We start from the raw sequence: 12,630 nt of genomic DNA, 5'->3' as shown, positions 1-12,630 counted from the left end.
GTTCCATGACTGGGTGCAATTGCACATTTTCTATGATGGACTCTCTTATGAATCAAGGAAGGCTGTAGACCATTCATCAGGAGGTTCATTGAACAGGAAAAAGACTGTGGAAGAAGCCATTGAAGTGATTGAGACAGTGGCTGAGAATGAGTACTACTATGCATCAGAGAGACACAACACTAAGGGAGTCATGGAGCTGAACCATGTTGATACAATTCTAGCCCAAAACAAGGTGTTTGCCAAGCAACTAGCAGAGCTCACCAGGAAATTAGAAACAAAACAAGTGGCTGCAATACACACACAAGATCAAGAGGAAGAAAGCACTGAAGGAGGTGATTGGGAAGAGGCCAACTATGTGGGAAACCAACAAAGGCAATCATATGATCCACATTCCAACACTTACAATCCAGGATGGAAAAACCACTCAAACTTTGGGTGGGGAAACCAACAAACCCAACCACAAAACCACAAACCTTACAACCACAACCAACATAATGATTCCACATACCAAAAATCTAACCAAAGATCCTACCAAACCACACAAAACACTTACTCCCAACCATCATATCATGGCCAAAATAATCAACCTACCCAACCTAATCCGAACCAACAATTTCAAGATCAATTAAACAGGATAGAAGGAGTGCTTGCAAACATGGGTCAGGACATAAGTGAGTTGAAAAACTTTAGGGATGATGTGAGATCTACCTTAAGGAACCATGGTGAAAAACTCAAGAGGATGGAGTCTCAAGTAGGAGAGCTATCTCAACAGGCCCCCAAGTCAACTGCAGTGTTCCCTAGTGACACAGAAAAGAATCCTAAAGGGGAACAAAAGAGAGTGAGATGGGAAGAATGCAAGGCCATCACCACATTGAAGGAAGTCTCAGAAGAAGACGGAATCAGACCCTCAGAACAGGAGCCAGAAATATTGAAGGAAGGTGTGGAAGAAGCTAAGCAGGAAGGTGAAACTGAACAAGCCAAGGAACTGCAAACAGGCATGCTGGAAACATACCAACCAAAAGCACCATTTCCTCAGAGGTTAGGAGGAGGTGAAAAAGGGAAAACCTATTCAAGGTTTTTAGAGACATTTAAGTCTCTCCATATCAATATTCCCTTCCTTGAGATCCTCCAGCAGATGCCTACACATATCAAGTATTTAAAGGAATTGTTGAGCAAGAAAAGAGTTTTGAAGGGAGGACAAACGGTAACAATGAACAAAGAATGCAGTGCCCTCATCAAGAAGGACACAGTCTCTAAGAAAACAGACCCAGGAAGTTTTCATATACCCTGCATCATAGGGGAAACAAAAATTGACAGAGGATTCTGTGATCTAGGAGCTAGCATAAATGTGATGCCTCTGACTCTTATGAAGAGGCTACAACTGAATGAGGTGAGATCCACTGATGTAATCATACAACTGGCTGACAAAACTCAGAAGCAAGCTGAAGGGGTAGTTGAAAATGTGCTGGTGAAAGTGGGAAATTATTTCTTCCCCACAGACTTTGTCATTTTGGACATGGAGGAAAGCCACCTACACCCTATCATTCTGGGAAGGCCATTTCTAGCCACTGCTAGGGCGCTCATAGATGTAGAACAAGGAGAGCTAATCTTGAGAATACATGAGGAACAGCTCACCTTCAATATTTTCAAACCTGCATCTGAGCCTGAACCAGAACCTGAAAAGCCTAAGGATGATAGTAGCCATCTGTGTTTGGAGGAAAGCAATCCAGTAGCTGAAACTCTGAAACAGTCCTTGGAAGGCAAACAAGAATTGCAAGAGTTAAAGCCACAAGAATCAATAGAAACAGATCAGAAGGATCCTCCTGGCATAAGGGTCAATGAAGAAATCCTCAAGAGAAAGGGAAGAATTGTAAAGAAATTGCCAAGAGGGTGGAGAAACAAGAAAATTCCCACTGAAGGTTTCTCTCCGGGAGATAAAGTGATATCAAGTCATTATCTGCCAATTCCACCTGGCCTCAAAACCATTCCCTCCCAGCTCCCTCAAGTGTTCACAATCAGGAAAGTTCTTTCTATGGAACATTTAGAAGTCATGAAGGAATCAAATGGGGACGTTTTCATAGTGAGAGGAGAAGACATCAAGCACTACAATCCACCCTAACAAGGGACAACCGTCAAGCTAGTGACGTTAAAGAAGCGCTTCATGGGAGGCAACCCATGTTTTAGTATCCTTACTCTTTATTGTTTTGCTTTGCATCTAATAAAGCATGGTTTCTTATGCATGAACTTGAATCCTCAGGACAACTGTTGAAAGAGTGCACTAAACATTGCATGTAAAATACAATTGGTATCTAAGTTTGGTGTGCCTGAAGGCACCCCAAATTTTATTCAAATTGTATTCAATCTTTCATTCAAAGTGCACAACCAAACATTAAGTTTGGTGTTCCTTTTGAACACAGTTAATGAAAAGCAAGAAGTTCCTCTGGATTTAGAAATTCATGACAAGTATACCATTTGCATGTTTTAATACTTTGGTTTCAATTACTTTAGGTAGTAAAATTGTTTAGGATCAAAGAGCCAAAGTGACTATGATTTGTTAGAATTATGCACATTCATTAAGGATAACCAACATGGATTTCATGTCATCAGGAGACATTACCAAACACTAAGTTTGGTGTCCAGTAATAAGTGTGCATACATACAAAGGTTACGGCTATAAGCTCAGGAAGTCAATCATTGATTTACAATTCAAAAAGAAGGAAAAAACATGTACAAGTACTATTCATTATTCACATGAACGAAAAAATGATAGCAAATTTGTTTGTTTGTGCAGGTACAAAAGGAAAGATAAGAATGGAGGAAAAAGACAAAGGGGAGGTACGGTGCTTGGTCAAAAAGGAAGTTCACAAGTCTTTGAAACTAACACATGGGAAAAGGGGGTTCTGCATGAAAAGATAGCTACATGTACAACCTAATGCACTCAGAATACCTCCAAGAAAATGAAAAGCAATTCGTCCTTTTCCCTAATTCATATATTTACCATCAAGCCACCCTTCACAAATCACCCTAGCCGTCCATTTTTCACTTACGGGCACTATAAAGAACCACTTGGGGAACGAGTTCCACACCACCAAATCTCCTTCATGCACATTTTCTTTCATCATAGCATAACTATCTCTTGCCAAAAACAACCTCACCACACTTCCAACAACACTTCTTGCTTCACCTTGTCAACTTTAGCTTGTCACTTACCAAAACTAAAGAACCAATGGCAGCCTCATCTAGCCACAAAAGAAGAAAAGACAAGCAGCCAATGGAGGAGAACAGGGAATTCGATGCATGGAGATACAAATCAGTTTTCCATGAGATTCAAGCCGAATGGATGAGACCTAAAACGGTACTAGCTGAGATTCCCTTTGACCTTGAAAAGGATGAGTTCCCAGGTGTTTGGGAGAAGATCAAAAAGAGGAAGTGGGAGCTCCTGACTAAGCCAATCACTAGAATCAACATCAACCTGGTGAAAGAGTTTTATGCAAATGCAGTGAGGGAGGATTCAACCTTGAAACCCACATACAAAAGCTATGTGAGAGGGGTGGAAGTTGACTTCATCCCCAAGGCAATCATGAAAACTCTTGGCCTGAAAAACATACGTTTCAGCCAAGCAAGTTATGAGGAAAGGATGATAGGAGAACCTGACTATACGACTATTGCTGAAGACCTTTGTGCCATCAGAGCTGAATGGGTGAGAAAAACAAGAGGGGCTCCAAGAGTCTTGAGAAGAGGAGACCTAACACCTGAAGCTAAAGGGTGGTATGCAATAGTTAGGAGATCCATCCTACCCACTGCAAACTCTTCAGAAATAGTCCCTAAAAGAGCCATCTTGCTACATTGCATTATGGTGGGAGGGGAGATCAAAGTTCATAAACTCATTGCTGAACAGATACAAGAGCTTAGTGAGAAAAGTGATCCTGAATCCTGGCTCCACTTCCCTAGCACCATCATTAGACTATGCATCGATGCCCAAGTACCACTTGAAGATGAAAGACCTAATTGGCTACATCCTGGAATGGCCATAACTGCGTACAGAATGACTCTTGGCCCAATTTCTCCAAGACATACAAAAAGAAGAAATGAAGAAGGGCAACAAGCAGAAGCAGAGCAAGAAGCAGAGCAAGAAGGACAAGAAGGACAAGAAGGAGAGGACGGAGAAGAAGAGCAAGAAGAGCAAAGAATTCCAGAAAGAAGACAACAAATTCTCAGAGACCCCATGGATATGAGCAGAATGCAGGAAATCATAGAAGAAATGTCTCAACAATACATGAGGTCTCAGGAGAGACAAGAGGACTTTCACCTAAAAATGATGGATATGCAAAGGAACTTTGAATCAAGATTCTTAGATCTGCAAAGGGAAAAGAATTTACAATTACAGGAATCCTTCAGCCACATATGCCAACACTAAGATGCCAATGTCTTGGCAATCAAGGAAGCCACCACTTTACAGAATGCAAGATACTCAGTCCAAGCTGATTACAACATCAGTTCGCAAATCAAGCTTAACTACATAAGGGAACATTTACACAAGATGGACCCAGCATTCCCAGCTTTTGATGAGTATTTCAAAGGGAGGAAAGAAGGAGAAATAAACAAGGCAATGATCCTTGAAAAAGGAGTGGAAGAAACAATGAAAAAGGCTGGATTCTGGAAAAAGCTCATAAGAAAAGACAAAGGAAGTACAAGTGGTCAAAAAGGGGTAGGAAGCAAGAAGAAGCAGGATCCCAAGAATCAAGAAGAACCAAGCAATAAATGAGAGGTGGTCTCTGATGCCAAGGCATCTTAGGCTAGTTTCACTAGCCTTTTTCTTTTATTTTTAGTTGTTTTATGCATTTTCTTGAGCCTTAAGTAATCATTTTGGCCAAATAGTCATGCTTGTCTTAAATCATTCAAACATGAAGATTTTTATGCAAATTCCATGAGCTTTTAGTTATATTCCTTGAATGCTATGAATGGAAGAATTCTCATGAATTTTAGCAAGACTTTGATGCAACTGTTTGGATGATTTCAGGGAAGAAGAGGCTAGGCAAGGAAGCAACAAAATCAATAAAGGAAGCTTGAATATCACATGTGGAGTTTAAGTTCCAGTTTAAGCCTAAACTGGAGCTTAAACGCCAAAAATCATGAAGGATAAGAAATGCTGGAAATGAAGTTTAACCTCCAGTTTGACCTCAAACTGGAGGTTAAACGCCAGAATGGAAGGTCTCACCAAAGAAGCATTTCCACGTTTAACCTCCAGTTTGACCTCAAACTGGAGGTTAAACGCCAGAATAATAATGCCACTCAGGAAGGAGTTCCACGTTTAACCTCCAGTTTGACCTCAAACTGGAGGTTAAACGTGTTCGACACCTCCAGGGCTACCATTCTAAGCTTCCACGTTTAACCTCCAGTTTGACCTCAAACTGGAGGTTAAACGTGTTCGACCTCCAGGGCTGCCCTTCCTTTATCCACGTTTAAGCTTCAGTTTAACCTTAAACTGAAGCTTAAACGTGTTATATGGAACAGCTTGACCATGCCTTCTTCAAACATAAATAACTTGAGCTACAAAACTCCAAATGAGGTGATTCAAAATGAATTGGAAAGAAGACATCTAGAGCTTTCCAAGCATATATGGCATGCATGGTGGATACTAAAAATTGAGGGAGAAAACAGCCCCGTAATGTGCATAGAAGAGCATAGTACCAACATGCAATCAGGCCAGCTGACCTCTTCACCTTCCATGGAGTATAACTCGAGTTGTAGAGATCCAATTGAGGTGCTTCCAGTTGCGTTAGAAAGCCGACATCCATAGCTTTCCAACGAGGTATAATAGTCTATATTTGGCATCAAATTGGCAAGGTTGACAAGAGAACAAAGTGACGACTCAAGAAAGGGGGTGCAACATTTGAGTGTAGTTTAATGGATCATTATCCTTTTTGGATCAATTATGTCACTCAGCCCTTCAAGCAAGCAAGGCCCATCAACAACACCAAATCAAGGCCACAAGAATCATCTAGAATAGTTTATTTTCATTTGATTGTAATTTGCTTTGAATTTCATTTTCATTTTGTAATTTAGGGAGCCTATTTAAAGGCCTTAGTTTTTGCATTAGAAGAGGGGGGATTGAAGGGGAATCCAGCCCCTGATGGGGACCTTGGACTTTTACTTTCACTTTTAGCTAGTTTTCCTTTTCTTTGTAATTGAATTCAGAGCTATGATTCACTAAACCCCCTTTCATTGGGTTAGGGAGCTCTATTGTAATTCAATGAATCAATAATAGTTTATCTTCTTCTTCAATCTTTTCTCTTGAATTTTGTTAGAAAGCTTCTCGATCTAATTCCATTGAGTAGTTGTCTTGGGAAAGAAACTACTCATACTTGGAATCCTTCGGAGCCTTGGGAAAGGAATGGAGGATTCATGCTAGAGAAGCTTTCTCACAGTGGATTGGATTGGGGTTTGGATGGATATTGTGACATGTAATCCTACCAAATTGTGGTTCATGAAATTGTGTGGTATAATCAGTGATCAAGCATCATCTCTTCTTATGAACATTTAAACCAAGGGATTGGGAATTTGTTTATTTTTAGAGAGCATTGGTGAGCCAAGAAATTGGGATCCAATCATATAAGATTGCCAAGCAAAATTCAATGAACGCATTGGTTGAGGAAGAGATAAACATGTTTTGATTCGGAGATCTCAATATCTCCTATAACCCAATGAATTCCCCATTTCTGATTTCCACTTTCTCTTTACATTCTGCAACTCAATTCTTGCAATCACCCCCATTCCCTTTTAATTTCAGCAATTTACATTCTGCTCTTTAATTCATGCAATTTAAGATTCAGCCATTTAATTTTCTTGTCATTTACTTTTCCCGCCAATTTTACATTCCGCAATTCTCATCTCAAATCTTGATTCAGCTCAACTAGAACACACTTCTAATCCGAATTGCTCACTCAACCAATCCTTGTGGGATTCGACCTCACTCTATTGTGAGTTTTTACTTGACGACGATAACCGGTGCACTTGCCGGAAGGAATTTTGCCGATCGTGCAATTTCCTAAATCGTAGCATAACAAGTTTATGCGCATCAAGTTTATGGCGCCGTTGCCGGGGATTGGTTTTCGATTGACAATTCTCAAATTGGAAGTTAACTAGATTGAGCAATTTTTCTTTTCTTTTGTTAATAGTTTTTGTTTCAGTTTATTACTGCTAATTTCTGCAGATTTTAATTTGTTTTCTTTGCTTATTCACTTGTTAGCATACTAACCACTAGCTGTTTGTGATATTGCCTCACTATGGGATTTCCACTATCTTTGGATGAGTATTGTTTGAGACTAAGCACATTGCAAAAAAGAAAGGAGTATCCATCATCTTTTGGTCAATCAAAATCCATGAGAAACTCTCCACCACCACAGAATGATTCATGTTATTATGCTCATGGTGGGTGGGAGTATCAGGAACAGGAAACGGGGTACTTCCCAGAGCCACAAAATGGTCCATGTTTTGGTGAATTTGAACACTACTCAAGTTGTGGCTGGGAAGATCAAAACCAAAGAGATTTCACTTATTCACACCCCATTCATCAAGAGCCATCACCTCTGAATTATCCAACCTCACCTCCTAGTTTTACATATCCAAATTCTTCATCACTTGAGCATTTCTCAGCATAAAATTCCTTCTCAAATTCATACAATTCATTTCACTATCCACAAGACTCATTCCACTACACACAAGAGTCATACCACTACCAACACGCCAACCAAAGACTCTATCAACCCACACAAAACACATACTCCCAGCCACCATATCACAGCCAAGATAATCAACCTCATCAACCTAATCCGAACCAACAATTTCAAGATCAATTAGACAGGATAGAAGGAATGCTTGCAACCATGAGTCAAGACATAACCGATTTGAAAGGCTTTAAGGAAGAATTGATATCCAACTTACAAAATCAAGGTGCTGCCATTCAAAAGCTAGAAGCACAAATTGGATATCTATCAAAGCAAATCCCTACCCACAATTCTTCTAGTGAGACCATGGCAAACCCAAGGGAGGAATCAGAAGAACAAGAAATGGAGAAGGTTAATCAAGGGAGATCACACTCCAATGAAACAGAGAGTTGCAAAGAGGAAAGGTTCATTGAACCACAAATTCAGGAAGATTTTGATGAACAGGATACTCCAACTGTCCAACAACAACCAAGTTCTGAGATCAAGGATGTGAAGGCAGTAGAAACAAGCACCAAAATGAGGATTGTGACCGAGAAACAAAGGACCATATCCATGAAGAAGAGAAGGTCGAAGAACAATCCAACTCCTGAGCCAACAAGCAAGTTCACTCAAGCCAATCACAAGGGAAAGCTTGCTGGAAAGAAGCATTCACAAAAAGGGGCACTAACTAGCTCCTTTATCCACTTGAAGTCATTCCTCTTAACAAACTGGAGGAAGAGGAAGAAAGTCAGGAACAGCATGTCAAGCTAATGACGTTAAAGAAGCGCTTGTTGGGAGGCAACCCAACCAAAGGTAGTTTTTCTTTTCTAGTTATTTCAATAAAAGAGTTAAGTAGATTTATCTGTATTGCAAGGAGCTAAGTTTGGTGTTGCACACCAAAACAATTCAAGGATGAATGTGAGATTCTAAGTTTGGTGTTCCACCAAAAACTTCATTAAAAGCACATTTCTACCTCAGCATGACTAGTCACTAGCTCCAACCAATCAGGGAAACTACTTAAACAATAGTTTAATTTCTAGTTCATAGTTTCTTTTTCTAGTTCATAGTTATTTTCTTAATAAAAGCACATGAGGTTTTCTGCATATGATCCAAATTGCTGCATATGGCAAGGAACTAAGTTTGGTGTTCACACACCAATCTAAGTTCAGAGGCCTACAAACATACATGCATGCTAACCAATTCTCAAAGTGCTTGGGGAACAAGCAACTTCTAATAGCTTTGCAGGAAGACAATCAATCTCATGGAAGGAATATACATCATCATCAAAGAGAACACCAAGGCTAGGAAGGATGATGAACAACAAAGAAGATGCTAAAAGGTTGTATTGTCACTTAATTGCTTGTACTTTGAATTGCTGATATTGGAAGTTTGCATGCATCCCTGCTTTAAGTTTGAGTCATTGCAGTTTTTGTTTGTCTGTTTGTTTAATTTCCAAATAAGTGATAGTCTAAGTGTCTGGATAAACTTCACTTGCTTAAATGTATGCTTGCCATGCTTGTTCTGTTTCCATAAAATAAAAGAAATGTTTGAACAAAAGTAACTCAATTCCATTTGGTAAGAAATCAAATAAGATTAAGTGGTGGTATGCATGTTTGATTGAATAGTCAGCTCACTAAGAAATAAAGTTAGAATTGTCACTTTTAGTGGAAATTAGGATGCTGTCTATGGATCTTGATGAATAAATGTCTTTGGCCATGAAAAAGAAAGAAAAAGAAGAAGAAAAAGCCACTGAAAAAGGGCAACCAAAAAGCAAAAAATTGAGAAAATAAGCTAGGCACCAATGGTTTGAACTTCTGAGACAAATGCCTGTGGTGTTTATGTATTAAGGATATGCTTGGATGAATAGGTTCTGAGGAGTGTTTCAACACTTGGTAACTTGGGTTAACTAACCCGGGATTATCAACCAAAAGTCCATTATCAAGAGCAACCTAAATACAAAACATTTAGTCACACAAAGAGGTGCTGGGCACCAATGTCTCAAGAAGAAATGTGAACTAAAATGCCTGTAGTGGATATGTGTAGTGCACTAATAAGAAAAAGAAAATGCCAAAGGCTTGAGCAACACATGACACTGAGCAACAAGGAGCAAATAAGCTCAAATAAAAAGAAAAACAAAGAAAAGAAACTTGCCAAGGATATGTGAATAACAAGAGGCCATAAGCAGTGTTTTAGTGGAAACATAAAAAGTGACTTTCTTACCTAAGAAACAATAAAGTGATGCTGCAACAACTTTCTGCATGAACACCCCATTAATCAATGTCAATTACTTACTGATATGGCTAATGAATTTACTTTCTGTTTCATTCTTTCTTCTCAATAATTCAGAACTTGCTTGGGGACAAGCAAGGATTAAGTTTGGTGTTGTGATGCCAAGGCATCTTAGGCTAGTTTCACTAGCCTTTTTCTTTTATTTTTAGTTGTTTTATGCATTTTCTTGAGCCTTAAGTAATCATTTTGGCCAAATAGTCATGCTTGTCTTAAATCATTCAAACATGAAGATTTTTATGCAAATTCCATGAGCTTTTAGTTATATTCCTTGAATGCTATGAATGGAAGAATTCTCATGAATTTTAGCAAGACTTTGATGCAACTGTTTGGATGATTTCAGGGAAGAAGAGGCTAGGCAAGGAAGCAACAAAATCAATAAAGGAAGCTTGAATATCACATGTGGAGTTTAAGTTCCAGTTTAAGCCTAAACTGGAGCTTAAACGCCAAAAATCATGAAGGATAAGAAATGCTGGAAATGAAGTTTAACCTCCAGTTTGACCTCAAACTGGAGGTTAAACGCCAGAATGGAAGGTCTCACCAAAGAAGCATTTCCACGTTTAACCTCCAGTTTGACCTCAAACTGGAGGTTAAACGCCAGAATAATAATGCCACTCAGGAAGGAGTTCCACGTTTAACCTCCAGTTTGACCTCAAACTGGAGGTTAAACGTGTTCGACACCTCCAGGGCTACCATTCTAAGCTTCCACGTTTAACCTCCAGTTTGACCTCAAACTGGAGGTTAAACGTGTTCGACCTCCAGGGCTGCCCTTCCTTTATCCACGTTTAAGCTTCAGTTTAACCTTAAACTGAAGCTTAAACGTGTTATATGGAACAGCTTGACCATGCCTTCTTCAAACATAAATAACTTGAGCTACAAAACTCCAAATGAGGTGATTCAAAATGCATTGGAAAGAAGACATCTAGAGCTTTCCAAGCATATATGGCATGCATGGTGGATACTAAAAATTGAGGGAGAAAACATCCCCGTAATGTGCATAGAAGAGCATAGTACCAACATGCAATCAGGCCAGCTGACCTCTTCACCTTCCATGAAGTATAACTCGAGTTGTAGAGATCCAATTGAGGTGCTTCCAGTTGCGTTAGAAAGCCGACATCCATAGCTTTCCAACGAGGTATAATAGTCTATATTTGGCATCAAATTGGCAAGGTTGACAAGAGAACAAAGTGACGACTCAAGAAAGGGGGTGCAACATTTGAGTGTAGTTTAATGGATCATTATCCTTTTTGGATCAATTATGTCACTCAGCCCTTCAAGCAAGCAAGGCCCATCAACAACACCAAATCAAGGCCACAAGAATCATCTAGAATAGTTTATTTTCATTTGATTGTAATTTGCTTTGAATTTCATTTTCATTTTGTAATTTAGGGAGCCTATTTAAAGGCCTTAGTTTTTGCATTAGAAGAGGGGGGATTGAAGGGGAATCCAGCCCCTGATGGGGACCTTGGACTTTTACTTTCACTTTTAGCTAGTTTTCCTTTTCTTTGTAATTGAATTCAGAGCTATGATTCACTAAACCCCCTTTCATTGGGTTAGGGAGCTCTATTGTAATTCAATGAATCAATAATAGTTTATCTTCTTCTTCAATCTTTTCTCTTGAATTTTGTTAGAAAGCTTCTCGATCTAATTCCATTGAGTAGTTGTCTTGGGAAAGAAACTACTCATACTTGGAATCCTTCGGAGCCTTGGGAAAGGAATGGAGGATTCATGCTAGAGAAGCTTTCTCACAGTGGATTGGATTGGGGTTTGGATGGATATTGTGACATGTAATCCTACCAAATTGTGGTTCATGAAATTGTGTGGTATAATCAGTGATCAAGCATCATCTCTTCTTATGAACATTTAAACCAAGGGATTGGGAATTTGTTTATTTTTAGAGAGCATTGGTGAGCCAAGGAATTGGGATCCAATCATATAAGATTGCCAAGCAAAATTCAATGAACGCATTGGTTGAGGAAGAGATAAACATGTTTTGATTCGGAGATCTCAATATCTCCTATAACCCAATGAATTCCCCATTTCTGATTTCCACTTTCTCTTTACATTCTGCAACTCAATTCTTGCAATCACCCCCATTCCCTTTTAATTTCAGCAATTTACATTCTGCTCTTTAATTCATGCAATTTAAGATTCAGCCATTTAATTTTCTTGTCATTTACTTTTCCCGCCAATTTTACATTCCGCAATTCTCATCTCAAATCTTGATTCAGCTCAACTAGAACACACTTCTAATCCGAATTGCTCACTCAACCAATCCTTGTGGGATTCGACCTCACTCTATTGTGAGTTTTTACTTGACGACGATAACCGGTGCACTTGCCGGAAGGAATTTTGCCGATCGTGCAATTTCCTAAATCGTAGCATAACAAGTTTATGCGCATCAGTCTCGTTCCTTAATAATCAAATGATAATTGGTGAATTGTCTTTATGAGCTTTCTTTCATTATAAGTCATTTAAGTTTTTAATGTGAAGTTTCTAGTATGTTTGTCTGTTTATTGTTTTGAATAAAGTGAATGCCTAGATGTTTGGATATAACTTCACCTTCTTAAACAAATGCTTACCATGCTTGTTCTGTTTCCAAAAATTAAAAGAAAAGTTTGAACAAAAGTAACTTGGC

The sequence above is a fragment of the Arachis hypogaea genome, chromosome 18 (genome assembly GCF_003086295.3).
Source record: "Arachis hypogaea cultivar Tifrunner chromosome 18, arahy.Tifrunner.gnm2.J5K5, whole genome shotgun sequence".
NCBI lineage: Eukaryota > Viridiplantae > Streptophyta > Magnoliopsida > Fabales > Fabaceae > Arachis > Arachis hypogaea.
Note: the sequence above shows the minus strand (reverse complement) of the source record.